A 25,924-nucleotide genomic window follows, 5' to 3' on the forward strand; every position below is an offset into this window, starting at 1 on the left:
CCTCAAATTCGTTATTAATCAAATCGAACTGATTGCTCAGTTCGATGGGAGAAGAAATAATGTCAACGTTAGATTTAGAAGGAATATCTGAAGTCTCCAGCTTCCTTCTATTTTTTCCGCGCTTGGGCAGGACGGTCTTGAAACCTTGTTTCTTTGAAGGAAGTGGAGAATTCAGAGACTCCCCTTCCTCTTGTTTTTATTAATACTCATTGCTGAGCGTGGAGACGTGATGACCTTCTTAGAGGTTTTTCCCAGAACGGTGTCCCTGCAGGATTACCACCGCTTGTCGGAATTTTACTTCCGCAAACGGGTCCAACGTAAAACGAAGGCACGGGTCCTTGCAAAGATCGTAACGGGATCAGTGGGTAGAAATAGCGCTAAGAAGCACCGTTGAAATTAAAATAGCTTCGGGTAGTATTAAAAACTTCCTTCCGCAAAGAGAAAGAACCGCACAGCACGAAAGCACGATGCGGTCTGATTCAATATGTAACTAATTTATTTATTTATTAGGGACCCTCCTTAGCCATGACCTCCTTAGACCATGCTGGGGTGGCTGGGTTCGATTTCTGGTCCGGTCTTGGAAATTTTCGGGTTGGAAATTTTCTCGACTACCTTGGGCATAAAAGTATCATCATGTTAGCCTCATGATACACAAATGCAAAAATGGTAATTTGCCTTAGAAACCTCGCAGTTAATAACTGTGGAAGAGCCTTCTTCTTCTTATTGGCATTACATCCCCACACTGGGACAGAGCCGCCTCGCAGCTTAGTATTCATTAAGCACTTCCACAGTTATTAACTGCGAGGTTTCTAAGCCAGGTTACCATTTTTGCATTCGTATATCATGAGGCTAACACGATGATACTTTTATGCCCAGGGAAGTCGAGACAATTTCCAATCCGAAAATTGCCTAGACCGGCACCGGGAATCGAACCCAGCTACCCTCAGCATGGTCTTGCTTTGTAGCCACGCGTCTTACCGCACGGCTAAGGAAGAGCCTAATGAGCACTAATCTGCAAGGTGGTAATGTCCCAGTGGGGGATGTAATGCCAATGAAGATGAAGAAGAGAGATGAGATGAGATTTATTTATTTGATTGAGCACAGAAAAAACAACACACATAGTCTGTAGCATAAATCGAATGGGTTATTTTGCCCGTATCGAGTACGGTTGCCATGGATTTATAGCAGTTGGCGATTTCTGAATTGATGGATACGGTGCATGAAATAGATCATTCCCCAGGATGTAAAAACAATCGATGTCGCGATCAACATTCTTTGAATTAACACTCGAGGTCTGCCAAAGGCTGTAAGTCAATCAAAGCAAAACGATTTTTGCTTGGTTGGCTGGATTATTCCATGATAAGCTGCGCAAAGCGTAATTTATGAAACCCAGAATAATCCACCTTAGTGGTACCTTTCTCGCGCAGAGTAAAGATGAGAAAAACACATAAGAGAGGTCAAAATAGGGGGACAGATTTCCCGAGCAAAGTCTGAAAACATAATGAGAGCATGTAGAAAACATATTTTGATTGTGACAGCAAATAGAAATCATAATTTGTTTTCAAATATGAATCATCATGATTGATTACATATTTTGATCTCATTTTGCTGTTGATTTCTAAATTGTATGATCTGACATCAAACTGAGTACTTATTTTGTTATCAAAACCAATATCAAAATAAGTCTTCGATTTGTTCTCATCGATAGAAGGAGTAGTTTTCAATTTGAAGTCACAGTAAGATTTTTCTGCTATACATTTTGCTATTTTAACCGTTAAAACGACCAAAAAGATATCAAATTATGTAATAATATTCGGCGATTTCACAACATCAAAACAAGTTATCGATTTGCTCTCAAGCTTTGCTCGGGTTAACTACTTCCATTAATTCATATGTATTTGCGGTAATTTGCATAATGCATTGCAGCAGTTTCTGGAAAAACATTTATTTTTCGAATTTGAATTTTTGTTTTCCAATGTTTTCTTTAATATAACTCTGGAAAACAATGAACAATCGAGCCAATTTTCAATAGGAAACAAGTAGTTGGGTTGTTCAGGTCTCCGCCTAGGAGGCGAGAGGCAATAGTCGGCAGCTCGGTGCGCAGCGCCAGCGTGGGTCACTTAACCTTCTCCCCGGCTACGCTGGTAGAGGTTATGGACGGCCCATGGCTTGTGGGCTTCCGGCCTTAGAGGTGGCGACGGAACAGCTGGACGCCATCATCGACTTTGCGTCATCGAAGCATAATATCAGTAAGGACCTCAAGGGGAGCTTGCTGAAACTTCGAAAGTCAATGCTGGACGCCAAGTTGGAGAGGGCGGTTGGGACGGGCAAGTGTAAAGCCGTGAATGCCGTGGAGTCGAGTTCTACCCAGACTGAGGCACAAGTCGGTGTGCCCTGTGGGCATATACGAGCAACCCGAAGTTTGCTTCAAGTGCCTGGAACCGGGGCACAAGCAATGGGACTGCAAAGGCCCTGACAGAAGCAAGCTCTGCCGATGCTGCGGATTGGAGGGACATAAGGCACAATTCTGCACAAACCCTCCCAATCGTTTGATTTGTTCCAGCAAAGCTGTGAGCAGCAAGCATCCCATGGGGGGTTCGAAGTGCCCGGCGTTTAAGCTCGGCCTCGCCCGAGTATCCGGTGTGCGCAGGTTTAGAGGAAACGGCGGAACACGTGTTGTTCGTGTGCCCACGTTTTCGCGCAATGCGTGACCACATGCTTGCCACATGTGGTCTGGACACTACCCCGGACAACCTAGTTCGGAGAATGTGTAAAGATAAAGTTGGCTGGAACGCCGTTTTATCGGCTATCGTCCAAATCGTCTCGGAGCTACCGAGAAGCTGGCGCGTGGACTCAAGGATGGCTAGTTCAGGCGCAAATGAGAGGTGGTCCAAGGGTTCGGAGTCAGCTTCATGGGTCATACCGGTGGTCATGCCCTGTGGTCCAACTCGATCCTTTTATCGAACAAGTGGCCGCGCGAAGAACAACATGGCATCGTCGCGGAAGGACGGAAAGGGTTCCGAGCCCGAGAACGGAAAGGGGTCCTCGTCAAGGCTGGGGCAGGCGTAGGCACCGCGTCGGCAAGTCCCTCTGTGTGTTGGCGAATAGGCTCTATCGCAGAGAGCTCAATTTGGGGTGCACGCGGCATCATCATCCTTGACACCAGCCGTGCAGAGGGAAGCAGGCGAAGCAGGTCCCACCTTCCGAGGACATAGGGCGTGGTAAGGCCACCTGGAAAGCCGGCAACGCGCTGGCACGATACCATGATTGTTGCCGCAAGTCTATTCGCACCAGCACTGAAAGGTTGAACGAGAAGTGACCACAGTGGACAAAGAACGTCATTGCCACCGTCACCGAGTGTGATGCATGGTAGAGCATTGTCGCATATCATTGTTTTCTGAGCTAGATGTGAATCTCTACAGTGAATATCAATTTAACTATATTATATATTTTTGTTTGCTATTTCCAACTTTCAACTTAAACCATAAATATCTACCTTAAACGAGATAGTTCATGTCTGCAGAATGTTGCTAAGAACTTAACAGTCAAACAGCAGTCAAACCAGGTAAATCAGCAGGAACATGTAGAAAGGCTAGAACATTGGGTGACCCAAACCGGTGGCGATGCGGAAGAAGGCGCAGTTGGAGGCATTTCCCAACCAGCTGCCTCAAGATCGAATCACGGTGAACAACCTCTAACCATGAAACAAGCTCCGAAAACCACCAAGAACTTCCAGACATTGGTACAGCAGACAGAGACTCGTAAAGAAGTCGCGAAGCTGGAAAATGGTATGAAGCGAAGGGATGAAGGCCTTCATATCAGTCATCCACCAAAATCACACACGCTACTACCATCGTCGGCTAACCAACCGTCACATTAGAAGGGCGAGCCGATTCGAGAAACAGGTACCATACCTAAGTTGTACCCGAATTAATCAAATCAAGCAGGTAAGCGTTCGGCTATTTTTTACACTCAGAATAAAAACAGCACCAGTTTTTTCGATATCAGTCCTCCCGCGAACACTATCCGAAATCCACCCTCTAATTTTGAATCACTGAGAGTCTGTCTCAATTGGATAATTAAACTGAAATTAAACTTAAAAGTGACATTTCAATAATTATCGAATAACCCTGCTCGCAGAGCAGGATTACTTTTGACAGATATCGAATCATTTTCCATCGATGTCCTATTGGAATTGCTGGGTAGCACCAGCCATTCTTATAACGGGGTGATTTTTTTATTTTCGAACTGTCACTTTTAAGTTTAATTCTCCAAATGAGACAGACCCTGAATGTTGGCGCATGCCCAGAATTTAACCCTGGTATGCTCCGGAATAATTCCATTCGTCTAGAGCTTCCCATCATAAATCCCCATCGAACCGTCCACGTTGACCCTCAGCTAGGTCCTACCGCTCAGCAGATTGTAGCACGTCAGTATTTGGCCAGAGAACTTCCCATATTCAGCGGAGAACCAGCAGAATGGCCTATATTCATCTCCAGTTTCAACTACACTACAGCAGCTTGCTGATACACGAATGGGGAGAATATGATTAGGCTCCAACAATGCCTTAAAGGAAGTGCGTTTGAAAGTGTGAGAAATCGTCTTGTTATTCCCGCCACTGTGTTTCTAGTAATAGATGCTCTGCAAATGCGCTACGGACATCCGGAGCTCCTCATCAAAAGTCTTCTTCAGAAGGTGCGATCAATTCCTGCACCAAGAGCCGATCAACTAGAGGGGCTCGTCGACTACGCTCAATCTGTAAATCTTCCCTTTCAAGACAATTTGAATACTTTCTGGCGACGATGGCTGTACGAATATCTACCTGTAATTCGACGGCAACCATAGTGGTTCTCAAATGCAGCCAGGACAATTGTAGAATGAGATCTCGTTCTTCCGGCTTTGTCTATAAGCATTGTCCAGGTCACAACTATCGTTTCAATGACGATTAAACCTATTCGATCGGAATGTAACTTCAATACTTCTAATATGCACTAATATTGTTTTCGGCGGTCATCAGTATGATTAGTTACAATAACTCATCAAAGACCTCGATTCATATTGGCTGGCTTTTAACTTCTAAGCAAGCTTTGGATATCAAACGACTGCATGAATTTGGTACTTTTATTGCCAAAGAACGACACGATGTTCTAAGAAGTCGAGAAAATTTCTAATAACTAATTGTGTCAGTTTAGTTTCAAATCTAGATCGATGGTGTTATATGTGGCTTTGATGTTGTTGAATCCCACCTATTACTGCAGTTAGTGATAAGAGACAGAGCATATGAAGTACCATTTCCCAAAAAAAAAAATAAAAGACATACGAAGATCAGTGAATTTGAAATACATTATTCCACTGGTGCTGATTCCAATACAGCCCAGAAACTGAATTTCATATCCACTGAAGAAACTATGTGACCTACGTGAATTGTCCATTAAATACATTTTGAAATTAAGGATAGTAAAAGAAATATAGAGTTTGGAATCAAAACGGTCAGTAATATTGTTTTTTCTAGAACTCCACCATAATCCTTTATGCTTACTCAAATTGCAAAATTTGCTGGTGCAAAAGTTAAAACTAAACCAAAGAGTAAAACTGCCGGAGTGTGCCGAAGTTAACTGACTTACCAGGAGTACCTGTCGTGTTTTCAATTAGTGGGTATATACATGTTAGTTCAAAATGATTATAATATTATTTAGCATTCAACAAATCTTCTGATTGGTTTATCTCCGGTTACATTAATCTAAATTGTGAAGTAGGTCATTATAAAAGTGGAGACAATTTCAAGTTAACAAATACCACGATAGAGTTGATAAACATATATTAAAATCACGAATTGTAGAATATGATTTTTAAGTTTTGAGAGAACATATATTGATTGTTCTATGTCCAGTAACACCCATTACCACATTTAACAATAAAACGTTTTGGTATGAAGAAAACATGATTATATGTATGCCTGTATATACGCTAGAATGGCTGAAAAATAGAAGCATCGCGCTGCCCTCTGTTGGTCGGTATTTTCAAGCTTTTCCCCAAAAGCACACAATCTCAATTCGAAGCTTGCGCACTTTCGTATGTTTTACGTTTCTCTTGGGTTGGACATCAGCAGAGCTGAAAATATAATTTCATTATTGGTTTGTCTTTCGACTGAAAACGTAGGCGATGGAATAACAGGGTGGATACATCGAATTGGATTCTTCAGTTCACTGTTCAAAAAAAAAAACACGTATCAGTTCTATGGTAATTATTATGTTTATATTAAACATCTTTCATAAGTGTTAACTATTTAACAGTCATTATGACGTATAATTATTTATATCCAAATAAAGCTTTGGTGACTCAGTGGATTATAAAAATGTGTGTCATTTTCATTGATATACTCGATAGTGTGTTTCTGTTTACCATCGTTGTTTAGCATCAATGTAATTTTGGCTATATATGCAAATGATGACAATTAATGTGATATTGGAGAACGTGATTCAAGAAAACGAATTATTACTGTGTGTTTATTGCGAGTTTAACTATTTCGTCAATCGATTTACAAGTTTATATTTTTAACCGTGTGAACTAAAATCTGAAACATGTGATGAATTAGTCAACGAAAAAAGATTGTTTTGGCTGGTTTAGATTTATTAGCTGGAAGGTATTCTGAGGCTCTGTCCCATTTGGATAATTAAACTCAAAAGTGACATTACACTAATTATCGAATAACCCTGCTCGCAGAGCAAGATTACTTTTGACAGATATCGAATCATTTTGCATCGATGTCTCATTGGAATTGCTGGGAAGCATCAGCCATTCTTATGACCGGGTGATTTTCTAATTTTCGAACTGTCACTTTAAAGTTTAATTATCCAAATGAGACAGACCCTAAGGCATATTATGTTTGAATGAATTACCAACAGTGGCTAACATATATGCGCAATTAGCCGGGTTATCCGCCACAAATTTGTATAGCCAAAGGCGTCTAACGCGAATTTTCTCCAAAATAGGAACTTTTTCAAGAAAACTGTGTGGTACCAGTTATGCAGGAAAGTGTCCACCAAATACTGTTTTGATGAAAATGATAAATTCAATAGGATTCCCCTTCTAATGCTACTTATCGCGAGCAAATCGATTAAGGTTAAGTGCCTAAAAAACTAATAAGTTTTTTGCGCACATATACACACACACACATCCAGACACACACGCACACAGACAAACAGTCGAACTTAGTCGATTGGTATATAACACGGTCTCCGGGCGTTCTATGAAAAGTTTGTTTTAGGAGCGAACATATAGCCTTTACATATACTTAGCATACGAGAAAGGAAAAACCATCAAAGTCTTTATTTACTCTGTTATTCCCAACGGCTCAAATTTTGATTCAAATTTTGAGTTACTGTGCATGATTTTCAGGGTTCAAGTAAGGACAGCTGTTGTTTTTGTTTCAAAACAGAATTCCATTGGCGTTGTTACTTTGCCCTAAGAAGCATTGAAACGTTCGCATAGAATGGGGAACAGACGTCATCAATCATTCTTCCCCTTTTTGATGACACTTTTTTCCGTCCTGCATTGTAACCGCTCATATTCCTCTGGCTTTGTCCGTGCAAGGAAATTTATTGCAATTTTAACCTTCACTAAGTTTGACGACTCCTACCTAAGTTAGAAATGTGATCGAATAATAATTTGCTTCAACTATAAACACTGTTGAAAACCGTTGTGTTTTTTTTCAAGTTCGTTTTTTCGGTAAGCTCAGGCGTGTATAACAATCTACGGAGCCACGATTCTTCGTGCATACGGAACTATCAAATTTGTACTTTCACCACTAATTTTATCATGAACATGTACGTCTGAGCTTGGAAAATGATATTAGGCTTTCCATATCATTGATATTATCTTATTATTAAGTTAGTAAGAGAGGGACATAGGCTCCGTAACGTGCGATACACGCCTAAGCCTACCAAATAAACGAACTTGAAAGGACATAAGCCAATGTACTCGTTTTGACTCGTGGTTATGTTTACAATGTTTAAGTATGCACGGGGCTTTGGATTCGGGATAAGGGAATTCCAGCTTCTCAGCCGGATGAAGTCAGGGATCATGTGGCGAGTCGTCGTTCTCAGTGCTTCAGTTAAGGTGTGGGCCAAAGTCCTCTAAGTCTGTAGTAGTCGGAAAAATAATGTAAACAATACCACCCACAGTGGGCGGGCGGAGTGAAACGTCACGTCTGTTATAAAAATTGTACTGACTATGCCAGACGTGACGTCACCTTCGGTCGCCTTCGGCCATCTTCGGCAACCCAGCTGAGAGTTTCTCTCTCAAAAGAGCGAATTTTTGTTGAACAAATACTACTTGAGGGTTTGGGCCACACCTGTAGTAAAGCACATCGGGGTTGGCCATTTCTCACACTTCGTCTAGAAATGTGTAGAGATTTTACAAATAAAGAGAAGTGTATTGATTCACACTCGAGAGCATTTACACGTGCGTGTGAATAAAGCCGAGAGAAACATGATCGAAAAGAGTGAGAATACTTTCGGTCGCGTGTGTTTTGTTGTTGTGTATAAAAAAGGTCTATGTCTAGACGCTGGGGCCCTCCTTAGCCGTGCGGTAAGACGCGCGGCTACAAAGCAAGACCATGCTGAGGGTGGCTGGGTTCGATTCCCGGTGCCGGTCTAGGCAATTTTCGGATTTTCGGATTCGGATTCCCTGGGCATAAAAATATCGTCGTGTTAGCCTCATGATATACGAATGCAAAAATGGAAACTTGGCTTAGAAACCTCGCAGTTAATAACTGTGGTAGTGCTTAATGAACACTAAGCTGCGAGGCGGCTCTGTCCCAGTGTGGGGATGTAATGCCAATAAGAAGAAGATGTCTAGACGCTCACAACAGCTTATTTACATGGAAGATTTAGAACACAGCCTGAATGTATGCAATTTGGTTAACAGCTAATTGTCATTCTCCTGTGTTATTTACACTTTTGGGTGTGTTTAAGCATGATACACTCGGGTTCACTGGTGACTGCCGCAAATGATACCAGCAGAGAAATTCGGAGACGCATAGTGGCTGGAAATCGTACGTATTTGGACTCCGCAAGACGCTTCGATCGAATGGAGTTCGCCGCCGTACCAAACTGACAATCTATAAAACGCTCATTAGACCGGTAGTCCTCTACGGACACGAGACCTGGACGATGCTCGTGGAGGACCAACGCGCACTTGGAGTTTTCGAAAGGAAAGTGCTGCGTACCATCTATGGTGGGGTGCAGATGGCGGGCGGTACGTGGAGGAGGCGAATACACCACGAGTTGCATGAGCTGCTGGGAGGAATCTATGACAAAAGGTCGAAGGACAAAAGGTCGAAAGACAAAAGGTCGAAGGACAAAAGGTCGAATGGACAAAAGGTCGAAGGGACAAAAGGTCGACGGGACAAAAGGTCGAATGGACAAAAGGTCGACGGGACAAAATGTCGAAATTACAAAATTGGTTAAAATTGAAAAGCCATAGTATTAAGAGCAATACAAAGGAAAACTATGATGTAAGTACCGTCATCGGGGGTGACACTTGGCCAAATAAGGGTCAGGTTGGCCCATGTTTTCACCAAATTCAGCACAAGGAAAATGTAATACAGTCGCCTCTCCACATCTCGATATTGAAGGGACCATCGAGATAGGGGGAGATCGAGGAATGGAAGAAAAATTGTATTGGGTACTAGATCCAAAAAAGCTCGTTGCTATGAAAAACGACAACAAAACTAATGTCATTTGCTGTTGTTGATGTGTTTGTTATTGTCCAAAGATGGTCTAGTAGCCTAAAAATTTGACCATATCGACATAAGGAGAGTGAATCCTGAACAAAATATGATCAGAACCCATCGAGATAGAGAGATATCGAGATAGGGAGGTTTTCGAGATGTAGAAAGCTCAAATGTATGTAGATTGAAGGGACTGAGGAAACCATCGACATAGGGAGAGATATCGAGATATAGAACATCGAGATGTAGAGAGTCGACTGTATAAATATTTTTTGAGCGATTCAGATAGTCGACCTGTAGACTGTTCTTGAAAACGATGGCCCAATCTTGACTTGAACCCACAACCTCTAATTTCTTCACAAAACTCTACCACCAATATGCAATATGCATAAGCCTATTCATTCATTCATTTAGATCACATCTAAACAGAAACCACTGAATCAACAATTTGACGCCACAATACACGAGTTTAAAATTCGAGAACACGAAGTTCATTAAAAAAATCTTAAACGTCTAACTACCTTCACTGTTCACAACCAACTGATTTATTATCCTCAACTTAACTACATTACAAGTATGCTGAGTCTGCACTGCCTTGGTAGGTACAGATTCGATGATCGCCCTCGATATCGTTCGCCTGGTTCTGCTGATGCGCCTCAATGTTGCCAAAATGCTGAAATACTCCAAAATGCTGACACCGATGGGAACGTCGATGGAATTCCACAAAGTCCAGTCGGCAATGACGTTAACTCATGGTTCGAGGCCGCATCTCTACATCCTCGAATGCGCCCCACGCTCGCCAAGTCGTTTTACACTTGGTCTGCCCACCTCGCTCGCTGTGCTCCATGCCTTCTCGAACCTACCGGATCGGAAGCGAACACCATTTTTGCAGGGAAGTTGTCCGGAATTCTTGCAACATCCCCTGCCCATCGTACCCTTCTGGCTTTAGCTACCTTCTGGATACTGGGTTCACCGTAGAGCTGGGCTAGCTCTTGGTTCATTCTTCGCCGCAACACACCGTCTCTCGAATACTCCGAGTGCTTGCATATGCACAATCATGATTATATCCTGGAACACTAATGCAGGATCGTTCATGCTGTGTACCATGAGAGAGTTTTTTTCATTAATGTTGTACATTCTACAACATCACGCATGTTTGACCGTTAATTAAAATGATTCGTATGGTTGAATCACCGAATAATGTGCATAATGTAAACGGTTATGTACGGCTTAAGATCAGTCTTTGTGTACATGCTTCAGTGTTTATTTCTTATTTAAAACCATTAACAACGTCTCGTTGAGTTAAAACCAATAACATCCCCATCTAATACATGATGATGAATGGAAAATGAATTTGATACGCATTTATACAAGAGACTGACAATCTTCTGATTCTCCATGATCGACATCGGAATGTAATGTATAGGAATGCATAGAAAGTCGCGTTAGCGAAAAAATTAATTATATGACACTGAATCAAAGATACCAAAACCAACGGATTTCACTTAAACAAGCATTCGAAGCGACACGTGTTACAAGAGCACGATCTAACAAGTATAAATCGTCCCGAGAACTAATCAAAATCATACAATGCTCACCCTGGCTGCTGAATATTCACTGTAAATTGGTTGAAGAACTGCCCATGAAATAAAGAAGGAGAAATCTCTGGGAAATGTAATAAGCTAGATTATTTTTCAGAAACACGTTTTCAAACTTGTCGTATATTTAGTATTTTTCATGTTTACAGAATTGTAGGTTTTTAAATTTTGTTCATTCGACTTTTTGTCCCTTCGACCTTTTGTCCCTTCGACCTTTTGTCCCGTCGACGTTTTGTCCCCTCGACATTTTGTCCCGTCGACCTTTTGTCCTTTCGACCTTTTGTCCCATCGACCTTTTGTCTCTTCGACCTTTTGTCCGTCGACCTTTTGTCCTTCGACCTTTTGTCTTTCGACATTCTGTCCCAAAGCCGCTGGGAGAACCATTCATCGTTCACACCGCGAAAATCGGACAGCTGTGGTGGGCCGGGCACGGTGGGCCCAAGTACACGAATTCTTCAAACGCCTCGATTTCGATAGAATCGATAGAAACTCGTGGTGGGTGGCTTACATTGACCTCTCTTGAGCCTCTTCCTATCATGTACTTCGTCTTCGACGTATTGATGACTAGTCCAATCCGTTTAGCTTCGCTTTTCAGTCTGATGTAGGCTTCCTCCATCCTCTCAAAGTTACGTGCCATGATATCAATCTCGTCGGCGAAACCAAATAACTGGACGGACTTCGTGAAAATCGTACCACTCGTGTCAATCCCTGCTTTTCGTATTACTCCCTCCAAAGCGATGTTGAATAGCAGACACGAAAGATCATCACCTTGCCGTAACCCTCTACGCGTTTCGAAGGGACTCGAGAATGCCCCTGAAACTCGAACTACGCACATCACCCGATCCATCGTCGCCTTGATCAACCGTATCAGTTTATCCGGAAATCCGTTCTCGTGCATTAGCTGCCATAGCTGGTCCCGATCGATTGTATCATATGCGGCTTTGAAGTCGATAAATAGATGATGTGTGGGCACGTTGTATTCGCGGTATTTCTGCAATACCTGACGTATGGCGAACACCTGGTCTGTGGTAGAGCGTTCGCCCATAAATCCCGCCTGGTACTGCCCCACGAACTCTCTTGCAATTGGTGTTAGTCGGCGGCGTAAAATTTGGGAGAGTACCTTGTAGGCGGCGTTCAGCAATGTGATTGCGTGGTAGTTGTTACAATCCAGCTTATCGCCCTTTTTGTAGATGGGACACACGACACCTTCCATCCACTCCTGCGGCAGAACCTCATCCTCCCAAACCTTGGTAATTACCCAGTGCAGCGCTCTAGCCAGTGCCGCACCACCGTGTTTAAACAGCTCTCCTGGTAGTTGGTCAACTCCAGGGGCTTTGTTGTTTTTCAGCTGGCCGATATCCTCCTGGATTTCCTGGAGATTCGGAGCCGGAAGGCGCATGTCCTGCGCGCGAGCTCCTCGTGGAATGTAACCCGGTGAAAATGGTTCTCGACAACGATCCGACGTGCACAATAAGGCGAGGTGCGCAGCGGGCAAGGTGGATCGATCAGGTGGAAGATGACTTGCGGACCCTCCGTGGACCCTGCGTGGTTGGCGACCTGTAGCCATGGACCGAGCCGAATGGAGAAGACTCTTATATACCGCACAGGCCACTTCGGCCTTAGTATGAATAAATAATAATAATAATAATGGACAATCTCTAAAAACACCTAGAATACCATGAAGTGTTGTTTACCTCGGTCCACTAGGGTATCCAAGAGCTGCTCTCCGGAAATGTAAAAAATACGGATTACAAGTTAAAAATATGTTTTTTCATCCACATATTAGGAGCATGTAAACGCAATATTAAGTTAAACTATTCTACTAAATCGAAATAAACTTAAACGGTGCTTGGTAGTGTAATTCAGTTAAATTCAATTGGGTCCTAAAGCCCTCCCTCGTTTATGGTTGCAAACGATAGTGCATCGGTCAAGAATACATGATCCGATGTTAAAAAAATTGGGTAATATTCTAAGGGTCGATTTCTTCACCTCCGCTTAGGGCTTAAACCAGGCGTATGGGTAAGCACCGGTTAAGAGTTAAGCGTAGGTGAAGAAATCGGCCCTAAGTCAGTAAAAATAATATTTTTGTTTTTTGAGACATTTTAAGACATGTTTTGTGTGCATTTGTGAGACATTTTAAGACATGTTTTGAGTTGCTTAAACTTCTGTTGCTGAAAAGTCCAAATTTAAGAACGAATGAACGATCAGCCCAAAACGTCAGGCCCATACGAAGGTTAAGTTAAGTGCCATGCGGTGGTGTTGTTAATGCGTTTAAAACCATATTATATCACTTTATTATGTACGTCAAACAAGACCGAAAATGTCGAGGAAGCATTTTCCATCTATTTTTAAATTTCAAATCAAACAATGTTCCTTTCGACTTCTGAGTCGGAAAATAATATTTACCCAAAGTACCCATATTTTTGAAGCGAAGTTAGTTTTAAAATCGAAAACAAAATCGAAAAAGTGTGAACCGGCCTGAGAAATTCACCCGATGTTCGTCTAAAATCGGGCCAATTTTGAAAAAAGAGCACCTTTTTTTAATTTTAAAAATTCTTAGAGGCGTCAAAAAATATGAGTTCTTTGGGAAAGCTGACCCTAAATAAGCCAAAGATTCGATTGAGCGAATAAAAAATGTTGACGGGAAAGGTCAATTGAATATTGAATGTTAATTCGTTTGATGGGTTCAGCTGCAATTTCACACGTCGTTGAATATTCAAAACTATTTGCTGTGTACGTAAACGAAATCATCATTGGACAATGGCCTTACTGACAGTCGAATAATGTAATGAATGATGAGAATGACCATCGAATTATTTCCATATGGGGGTCTAACAACGGATGAACTTAATCCTGGTGAACACAGATGCATCAACTTACTACTAATCCGGAGTAAACTTGGTATCTCAGAAACACTACCACTAGGAATGGCACTACACATTTGCAAACTCGAGACGGCAAAACTGAACGAGTGACGCATATGGTTTCTCCAGGGTCAACAACGAGGACCGAATATTCCATAGTTATACAGACGAGTGAGATCAACTGCACTGAATAATAGCGTACATCGAACTAAATATGGTATCAATCCAGCAATAACACTCATGTATGATTGAATAAGGCTGCAATTAGACAAGACACACACTATTGGTTTCCAACATTACATATACAAGAAAATATATTTATGGAAGAAGGAATCTAAAACGATTAGAAGGAACCATCACATAGCTGGAGTTTCATAACACCGATATTGCACCGATAACACCGATATAGTACACGAAAGGTACTTCATCACAACGAAGACGATAGCTGATATTTACAATAGGAACTAGCAAGGGTGCTCGTTCTTCAAGATTTGGGTACACGGGTTGCCCAAAGGTTTACACGGAATGTGCGTTCCTAGGATTTCAGGCACACGGGAGGTGTGGATTTCACACAGGGTGCACTGTGGTTTCCGGACGCTATGGGTATCCAAATCCAACCCCAACAGATCACGAACACACAGGGTGTGTATCCCAAGGAGTTTTGGCACATGGAGTGTCTAATTTCTGATATGTTGGCTAAACAAGCACACAGGGTACTGTTAAGGTTTTCGCACACATTTTCACTTCAAAGCAAATTCCCAAGAGTTTACGAACACACGGAGCGTTCGTTCAAAGGATTTCGAGCACACGGGAGGTCTGATTAGTCTAATGGATATCGTGCACACAGGGTGCACTATCTATAGTTTCCGGACACATGGGTATCCAGAGTTATGCCTAACGGATCATGAACACACAGGGTGTGTATCCCAAGGAGTTCAGGCACATGGAGTGCCCGTTAGCCAATATGTTGAATAAACCAGCACACGATGTGCTATAAATATTTTCCGACATATGTCCACTTTAAAACCAATTCACAAGGCCTACGAGCATACACGGTGTTCGTCCTCAGTCGCGTTTGGAAATCGAGCACATAGGGAGCCCCCTACACGATTTACGAACATAAATTGTGCTTAGTGTACTCGTTCAACGATTTCCAGGCACAGCGAATGGTGAACCCAAAATATCATACAATGGTATCAACGATAACAAGCACCGGGGTGTTTGTTACAATTGATAAATGCTGAATGGATTGGATACGTGTAGGGGAGAGTGTTCCAAAACCGACCCCCGATCTATCTCACAGATGGCGTCGTCGGCGAATATGCCTGTATTATCAGTATACTCAACCAGAGAATGCAACATTTTATTACAATCTTGCATTAGCTTCGCGTACAGTTTGCCATGATTTGTGACATATGCACAGATTGCATAAACGTAAACAGCAGGCCCTTGCATTAGGTCCTCGGTCACGAGAAAATAAGAGCTGTTTATGTGTTGGTGTCTACATTGAATCTATTTTACACTTCCCCTTCGAAAAATGAAATGCTGTTACTGCGAGAACCTCAGTCACCTTACAAAAAACATCGGCCAAAGACGGGTGATGAACCTGGACCCTCCACACTTAGCGCATCTCGACTGACACGCTAATCATCTGGACTATATGCCAGATAAGGAAAGAAGCGGCTATCATCATCTACGTTTCATGCTATTTCACCATGCAAACTTGTGTCCTTTTCCGTCATCAAGCTAAATGGGATCGGGAAGATTGTGTGGGTCAAAGTTATATTGCTGTACACGATCCATACACTTGTTCTAGGAGGAGCCAACGAGATTCGTTCAGATTAGATATGGGCAAAATGCCTCACCTTATTGAGCGATCCGGAATCGTTTCGCTCAATAAAGTAAATTGCTCATCTGAACGATTCATCCGCTCACTACATTTTTTGAAGTATATTTAATAAAGCGAAATATAATAGATTTTTTTAGGTCAGTTCAGTGGTTATTTACTTTATGGTATTAATACAATAAGAAAGCGTTTGATTATTTTCGTTGAGACTTCGCTTCTAGCGTACCAACGCATGTTTTTTTTTTAATTTGTAAAGCCAATCCATGGGAAAGGGAATGTAAAGAACTGAATATAGGGAGAACACATAGGGTAAAGCACTAAAGCACTGCATGACTACTAAATAAGCTGCAGTGCACCAGAACTCCTATCAAATACTCCTCTCCATTGGCTTTCACCCATATAGAAATTAGACAGATTAAATAATATGAAGGACATATTTATCAAGCAATAATCATTGACGGAAGGTTATTCCAACAAAATTCATTTTTGTTATTCGCTGTCATAAATAACAATCATTTATGCTACGATTTGACAAAGCAAGTCAATTGAACAATTCAGTTGAATTCAATTGACTTGCCAAAAGCTGAACTTGTTCTACTTTCTTTTCGTTCAAGTGAGTTGAATGGAGGCGTTTAGACGTTCAATCCAAGCGACTTGTTCTTCACTTCCCTTGCCTTGTCTAAACATAGCATTCGTCTTATTACTCAAACAGCACACGCTTGCTACATCCTACGACGACATCCATTCGACTTTGCAACCCGTTCATTTGTTTCCGTTTCCATCGTTGTCGCTCTTCAACTGTTTGCCGATATACCTACGACACAGAAACGCGCATAGACTTACATACACGCTCACGCTACCGATAAGCACGCAACGCGCCGTGGCGTGGGCCACGCCGATATTCTGGAGCACATCGACTGCGCTGGGTAAGTAGCTCTTTTTGCGCTCCCGCTCCACGCTCATTCATTCGTTCGTAATGTGGCGTAATGAATAAACTACCAGCAGTAAGCAGTTTCATGAAAAGATATTTTAGTTACTAGCTAAAGATTGTCGCTTCGGTTCCCTTTGTTCTGCTGTCCGGAACATGTTGGGTACAAAGCTGTCAAATCGTATGGATTTTCCTTTTTTGACATTTAGCTCCCCTATCCTCGCCAGCAAAAGATGTTCCGGACAGCGACAATCTTTATCTAGTAACTAAAATATCTTTTGTTTCATGCTTTTGTGTGGAAAGAGCGAAAGAACTACCGTTCGTTAAAAAGGAGCTACCGCTTTCTCAGTCGCGTAGAAGAACTAGTTCTTTTGAACCGTTCACGAGCGGGCTGCTCACCTCTAGTTCAGATGTATTGATCGAAACCAAAAAAACCAACTTAATGCAATGAGCTGGATTAACAAGCATGACATTCTCTGATCAGTTTGCATGCGAGAATTGATACAAAATGCTTAACACAAAGAATGTCACACACAATTATTTTGGGTGTTGAATACTGCCGCAGCACTACTAATTAGGATGTAGGCAGCAATCTTCCAAGGTGTTTTTCGGAGTTTCTGAGCCATTTTGTGTTTTGACTACGCCATATTGTGTTTGAAATGATTTTTGGCTGCAGGAGATATCGGTAAAATATTTTAAGCGTATATTGCGAAATTGAACGATAAGTTATCTTTGCTGCTTATGGTATTGGCTATGTTGCACACTACTTAGGTAAGGTCTTATGAGGTTAGGTTAAGTCTTATGAGGTTAGGTTAGGTCTTATTTTGTGAAAAAAGTCGAGGTGGTCCGAAACCGACCCCCCATTTTATTGCATTCTACTTTTTTACCGCAAGGTTTGAAAGTGGAAAAGAAAGTGAACGAGTTTCTAAATTGTTTTGTAGATTATAGATAGATTATTTGCTGAGGAGGGGCAAAAAGGGGAAGGAGAATTTTATTAGGTAGGATAAGACGATACAATATGCCCCCCCTTAAGGCAATACTTCAATAACTTATTACTTTTCAACACAATTTCTGCAAACTTTGTGTTATTTGGTATTCCAAAAAGCCGTAAATGCATTGCCTGTGAGTTGTCATATGAAAATATTACAGAAAACACCTAATGAAGTTTTTTTTGGTCAAGTAATGGAAAAATGAGTTCCAAAAAAGCCAGGGCAAAACTTCCCACCATATCGTATGCCACTACAAACACGTTTATTAGTATTTTATCTACCTCATAATTATTGATGTATTTAGCTTACATCTAAACATATAGCACTGAATCAATAATTTGACCCAACAATACACGGTTCGAGGCCGCACCTCTCCATCTTAGGGCCGATGCCCACGTAGCGTTTTTTCAACGGTGCGTGCACGTGGCGTTGAAAAAACGCAGGTGTGCATCGTTGCGGCGACGCTGCGTTACCGCTTTTTCCCGATGCATACATGCGTCCTTTTAACGCCGTGTGCACGCAGCGTTGAACAAACGCTACGTGGGCATCGGCCCTTATATTGCGCCCTACGCTCGCCAAGTCGTTTTGTACTAGTCAGCAAACAAACATTGAATGTAGCATCAAATCTATAATTTTTAATATTTTGCAATTATTTTCATAACTAGCTTTATGTACCCGGCCTTGCTCGGAGTTGCCAGTTTGGTTTGCAGTTTTTTTTCACAATCGGAAAATAATAAAACCAATTGGTTAACAAGGTAATTGTGTTTACTTGTTGATACTTCATCATTTGATTAAAAGAAGGCTTTTGGAAATATTGATTGATTTTGAAGAAGGGATTGTGGGTTTGAATAGCCTTATTCCGGGCAAACGTCTATTTCTAAAAAAGGGAAAACATCCACCAATGTCTTATTCCGGGCAAACGCATATTTTTAAAGAAGGGATCACACCAACGCATTATTCCGAGAAAATGCCTTACTTTAAAAGGAGCAATCACATCCACCATCCAGAAGGAAACACATTATTCATTGCTTTTCACTGGGCAAATCTATGATTTCCGATGAAGCTGATAACAAATTTATCACATTGCTTTATACCCAGCAAATGCATTTTTTCTCTGATGATGTTCAGTATTATCCCAAATTCACTTCATGCTTTGAATGACCCTTAGGCCAAATAGTGTTTATGTTAATGGCCTGCTTCATTTAGGAATATGCTCATATTCAAGGGAAATGTGTTATTGTCGAGGATTTGCTATTTTTGAAGAATTGTTTTTCGGAGCATTGCTGTACAATGTCAAAGAACCTCGGATGAATCTAAATAAGAGGGACTTTTAAGTTAAGTCGTTTTCTAAACAATGTACCCAACTCCTAACATTCTTCCCGCATTTCAAAAAAGCTCCTCCCAGCCTCTTCTAAAATAATTTTCTTTGGGTAAAACAATACGTGTTTAAATATCTGGTTTGAATTCACCCATGTGATAGAAAGGTATACTAAACTGTTCGTTTAATAAATATGCTCTCTCTCGTTCAGCTATGACAGTCCTAACCTTAGCATGATATAGTCTTTCCTTAGACAGAGAGAATATGGGTTCCAAAATTTGAGTGGGACATCGGTAAATGGGTTCAGAAGTTATGCTGAATTGATCGCTAACTAAACAATACCCCTCTCTCACAACCTCCCCATTTTAAAAGGACCTACCAATATCCACTAAAATCGGTTCCTTTGGATAGACAATATTTGATACAAATTTGGTTCAAATCGGTCAAGACTTACATTGAGTTGATCGATTGCTAAACAATACCTCTCTCCACATACCATCTCTTATTTGCAAAGCGCATGCCTAACCCCTATCGTCGTCTCCTTAAGATAAAGAATGTGTGTTCTAAATTTAGTTGAAATCGTTTAAGGCATAGTTTCCCAAAATAATGGGTCGCGACCCCCCAACATTGGGAAGCTATGGTTTAAAGGGTTCAAAAGTTACACTGAGTTGATAGATAACTTAGCAATACCCTTCCCCCTTTTCCGAAGAGCATCCCTAACCCTCCTATCGTCGTCTCCTTAATATAAAGAATGTTTGTTCCAAACGGCCAAGGTTGACAAACATTGAGTTGATCAACACCTAAGCCAAATACTTCGCTACTCCTCACCCTAACTCCTTTTTTAAAGAGCATCCCTAACCCCCCTATCGTCGTATCTCTTAAGATAAAAGAATGTCTGTTTCATATTTGGTTGAAATCGACCAATGGGTTCAGAAGTTATGCTGGAACATACATACAAACATACAAACATTGTGTTTATATATATATATATATATATATCTATATAATAAAAATGAAATGGTCTGTGTTCGTATCCGCATAATCTCCGGAAAATGGCTGAATGGCTGAATGGATTTTCCATTCCTTCCAGCAAATTAAATATATCTGTTATCAGAGCAGGTTTATATGATATTACTCTCATGCGAAAATCAAAAATCACGAGTAAAGTTGAGTAAAATCCTGAAAGCCTTAAAATTAGGAATCAAGGAAAATTTCTCGCATGGTTCAGACTCCTACTTTCCGCCTACTGTGCAGTAAAGTTATCGTAAATCCTGAAAACCTAAAATTAGGAATCGTATGGAAATTTCGCATGGTCAGACTCCCATTTCCGCCTACTGTGCAGGACATCGTCATCAGGTCGATTTAGTATCGGGTATATATATATATATATATATATATATATATATATATATATATATATATATATATATATATATATATATATATATATATATATATAAGAATAAGATGTAATACAAACATACTTCCACATTCATATATAATTATGGATATATAAATGTTCCAACTGATTTTAGACTTTAGTTAGTTCTGGTTTTCTAGGAAACTCACAGGAGCGTTTTGACTCTACATCAACTCCGTGAACGTCATGCCTGCAATTCACTCTTGAGCAGGGTTTGAATCCAAATGAGAATGAAAATATCTCTCAACTATCATGTCTGTATACACTCTCGACGGGTAGTAACTCATATCAATAACAATCGAATACGAAGGATTTGGTTTTTAGTGGTGAGCACGAATGATAACGACAAAAAACTACACAGACTGAACTGACATCGTTCCTTGTGCAAATATAATTAATTTCGGAGTATGCTATTAATAAAGCAACAAATATCCTTTGAGCAAAATTCTCCTCCCTATCCCTTGCAGTAATTTGGTCTTCGTATTTTACATGATTTTCTCACTTTATAATATTATCTCACTGAAGTGCTGGTAGTAGGTAGGTGCGGCGTATCACCTTGATTTTTTGCGGCATCTTTACCGATTGTAAGGTATAGACACCACATCACTATATTTTTTACTCAAAACGTAAACTGCTTACTATACTAACAAAACCTTCAAGCTTTATGAAGGATTCACATAATGAAATGAAGATGCGGACTCGTGAAAAATTTTGCAAAACCGCACGAAAAATCTTTACTAAAAACAGCGTTAGAAATTTTACAGCCTCCGCGGCACGTGTAACCATCATATTACTATTTTGACTGATAAGAATCAGCAGTTACTACTTACGTTTTTGTTTTCGCTACAAAAGACACACTCACATACATTTGCGCCAATAATTCAAGTTTATTCTACCAGATCTCTCAAGTGCGGCAACTATACCGACGCGGCATCTCACCCGGATTTACGCTATATGTTATGTATACTAGTTGACCCGGCAGACATTCGACACGGTTGTTTCATAAGGGCCAATGGCGCAAACTTAAACAATGCCTTTTCCTGCAAATTCCTCAACAACTAGGATCGCTCCCAGCTAATAACCACTTGGAACTGGTGAGGCGCTCCAGCGCCTTCTATCGAAATCCAGGAAGTGGAAAATACCGCCAGAAGTCCTCTAAATCTTCCTCAAATCAGCAGAAGAAGTCAATGTTTACGTTTGCGACTTTCGCCCTTTTGAAACAACAATGTCGCATTGTCCTGCATAGTAGGCGAGAAAGCACGTTGTGAACTGTCCTTGTAAAGATTCCCATTCGAAATAAAGTTTTATTTTCTCGCGGTTTCCTCGCTTTACTCCAGGTTTCTACATCGGAGAATACCCTATAAACCAGTCGGAGATTATAACCAACAGGTTTGCCGAAGAAATAAAGAAAATCCATCCAGCCGTTTTCTAGTTATGCTGATCAATTTGCTGGTAACTTTGAACGATTATTCTGCCTACAATCGCATATTTGTCCCGTATGAACAGGAAATCCAGAAAAGATGGGACTGATATGCGAGCATAGGCAGTATTAGTTAAATTTGGCATGAAAATTGCATCATTTTTAATTGCAGTTAAATCATCGATTGTGAGCACTCAAGCCTTAAGGTGATTATACAATAAAGCCACAAATCAGATTGATCCACTGGTTGTGTTGGTCCCTTTCTCGTGATTTAGAAAGGCAGAAAAGCAAATAAAAAAAAAATCGGTAGATAAACCGATCCCATTTTTCGTACCTTTTTGCATCGAATTCCCGGACGCTTCGAAAGCTGGACATTCGTTGTTGATTCCCTTAGTGAATTGCCTGAATACAATTTTGCTGAGATTACTGTCAAAGTAGCTAAAATCACCAAAAAAATGCCGATAGTCTGCTAACAAACGTCATTTTTGCCGAGATATTTCCAATAATAATGACACGCCTCTTTATCCGAAAGGGATGATTACGGCTTGATCTGGTAATAAAATTGAAAAATAGAAAGTATGGTTACTGCTCCTGGTTTTCATTCAATACCCTCCGTTGTTCATCTAATAGAAAACAAAGCAATAAGAAGCAATTTGATTTGTTTCTTATACGCAAAAGCGTTCACAACTTCGTGAACAAACAAAAAACACCTTGATTTAAACTTCGGATTCGGGAACATCATTCACGTTTTCCAGAACGTTCAAAAAACCCTAATTAGAAATACAAGATGATTTTGTGAGTTCACAAATTCGTGAAAGCTTTATTTTGCGTGCATTTTTCTATTTTTGCCCAGTAGTTAGCACGAATGTAACAGCAAACAGAAGCATCGAGATCGGTGTAGTAATTCATTTTATTGCGATGAAATGAACATATGTTCAGTGAGATGGAAATTGGAACAGTTTCCCTGCAATGAAACAGTACAACCTCGTTTTGTAGAGCTGTTTTCAAGTTTTTGTTTTAGAGTTGTTCTGATGTTTTATCTTTAATAAGACCTAAATAAAAGTATGTTGGTGCATTCTTAAATATATTCTTTACACTAGTTGTAATACAAATTTATAGCAAGTCAATAAAAATATTCATTGAGTTGAGCGTTGTATTATACGGTAATAATGCTTCAAACCATATCTGTGCATTATCTTCAATTCTTATCGCAAGGCAAGACAAAGAAATTTCACATAAAAATGTCCCAGGAAATAGATCCTGGGACGGTTTGCGCAGACGCTAGATTTTGATTCTTGGTATGTGGTGCATTCAGCATCTTTTACAAAAATCTGCCACAGATGTAGAATGGCAGTGAAAAGACATATTGCATCGCCACGTTCTTTAAAGAAATCAACTGCACATCATACGTAAATCGTTTGGAATGATAATTCGTGCTATCATCTGCCTATTGAAACTGCGTTGGAAAAACTGGCAATCTAAGAGGGGTGATTTATTGAGTGTATTGGTGTAAAAGTTGTTTCACCCTCCTAACTGCGTAGTATTAGTATATGCAGCACAATAGAGTGGGAAAAGGTTTTAGAATGTGATGCTGCGGCAATGATGGTGAGATGGACCGCACCCCAAATATATGCAGAAAATCGTGTTGGTAGCAGAACGCCAAGTGGAAAGCAAGCGTTTACAGAGTGAAGCACTATCATGGCGGTGTAAGAGGTGGTGCTGTGAATTTTCTCAGTGATTTTAAGTCTTCTTCAATTTTACGGTTTATGTTCAAAACTTCATTTCAAGATAATGAGTTGTGCTGCATTACATGCGCCACAATTCCGCATAGTTTGAATATAATGAATGCGAACAATTTTGTGAACTTTCTGCGTTCTGAGTCAGAAGCAACATATCGGATGAAATTAGCGCTCCTCCGTGACCTACCCTGTAGTTCCGGGCTTTTGTGGTTTTTCTTGTTAATAATTATCAGAAGCTCGTTTCTATAGAGGTATCTCACAGGGTGAACAGTCTTCAATAAATTTCGTGGGGCATGTTCCATAAAACCCCTTAGAGGTAATAATAATGTACTGGGTTTTGAATATATATATACCGACATCCAGACACCAAGGTATGTGAGGCAGAAGTGAATTAGTGCTTTTATTTTGACCAATCTTTATTCGTGTATCAAGTGTTAATGGAAGATCCGGATTATTTATTGATTATAAGGCATGTTATTTCAAATGCATACTGGATTTGATTTTTTTTTCTTTTCTTGACTAGTCTTGTTTTATTTTTATTTGAACAGTGTGTTTGAATAAATCATTCATTTACAGTTTAATCCAATTAGCAATGACTTCGGAATGAAATATTGTATCATTGTATCATTATTAAAAATGTGAACTGCTTTTGGAAATTTTGCATTCGAATACCATGTAGATAGTAAGTGTTGAATTTTAGAATGTCATCTAAACTAAACAATTAGAAACCAGTTTAATTCACCATGCAGCATCAGAAAGATGGCAGCACACAGAAACTGAAACTAAGTGAGACCACTTAGAACAAAATGCTATCAAAATTATCGTCATGCAAACATCGCCCATTGCTGAATTCACATTGTGTGGTCAAGCGGCAACCAGATGGCGGTAGTGCGCAAACGTCAAAAACAAGCTAAATTTATGGAAGCGCCATCGGTGGCCGATTGACCACCTACAAAAAATTGAATCTGTCGTAAGAAAGGTGAACGATGGAATATGTGTTGAGTGAGACGTCTGTTTCTCTGTGATGGCAGGTTCTTATACAAAAACCCACATTAATCCACCTAGCGGTGACGATGTCTTTCTCTATTCAATGGTTTGGTTTCGCCTTAGTGTGATACACATCATGAATAATTGCCTGCATGACCTACCAAGCTCGTTTTCTTCATAACTTTTGAACGCAAAGACCGATCGTGATTGTATTTAATAGTGATCAAGCTAGACCCCAGTCGAATGCAACTTTTTGTGATAAATTCGGTTAAGAATTACTAAATGTAAAAGCAGGAAATTGTCATTGGTTCGCGGTTTCGCATACACACGCTCACACACACACACACGCCCACATACACACACATACACACACGCCCACACACACACACACACACACATGCATACACACGAACTGACAGACGTTTGTTCAGCTCGGCGAGCTGAGTCGATTGGTATATGGTCGGGGTTCTGCCAAATCACACCAAGCGCCAATGAAAAATTTCCAATTTTTTGGACAAAGTTCTCGTGTAACAGATTTAATTAATCACAAATCACATAGGACATCGTTCAACGCCCTAACTGAGAATATCCTACAACAAATGTAATACGCATGAATTGACATAAAATATATTCCGTTTTCGTTTTGCAAACAAAATATCACAAGTCAGTCAAAAAGCCGCTTGATGCGGTTTGGTTGAACCCCGACCATATAACATCATGAATCTCTGAGACTTAAAAAAAATACACTTTTTAAATTGTATTAACAGCATATTGTATCATATTATGATGTGGCTACAAGTGTATATATTCTATATCATTAGATACTATATATAGAATGATTTTAACGTAATTGTTGATTATTGTTGTGTACTTACCATTTTATTTTCTATTTTTCAGATTTTTACATTCAGTACGATTCGGCATCATGTAATACAAATATTTTCTACCACATTGAATAGGAAGGAACATTGGTAAATAAACGAACCATTAATAGCCTTCTTCTATTAATTGAGAAATAAAGAGAAAATTCTTTATCATATTGACTCCCATCCCTAAGATAGCAATATTTCTGAAATTCGGGT

The 25,924-nt window shown here is 40.4% G+C and overlaps 1 long non-coding RNA gene across 1 annotated transcript; it reads left to right on the top strand.

Moving 5' to 3' along the window:
• The first annotated feature begins 6,142 nt into the window (after positions 1–6,142).
• On the top strand, positions 6,143–25,835 carry LOC134219432 (uncharacterized). Its single transcript, XR_009981562.1, has 2 exons — positions 6,143–6,240; positions 25,740–25,835. It is a non-coding gene; the product is annotated as an uncharacterized LOC134219432 (long non-coding RNA).
• The last annotated feature ends 89 nt before the right edge of the window (positions 25,836–25,924 follow it).

Source organism: Armigeres subalbatus, chromosome 1 (assembly GCF_024139115.2).
Source record: "Armigeres subalbatus isolate Guangzhou_Male chromosome 1, GZ_Asu_2, whole genome shotgun sequence".
Taxonomy (NCBI): domain Eukaryota; kingdom Metazoa; phylum Arthropoda; class Insecta; order Diptera; family Culicidae; genus Armigeres; species Armigeres subalbatus.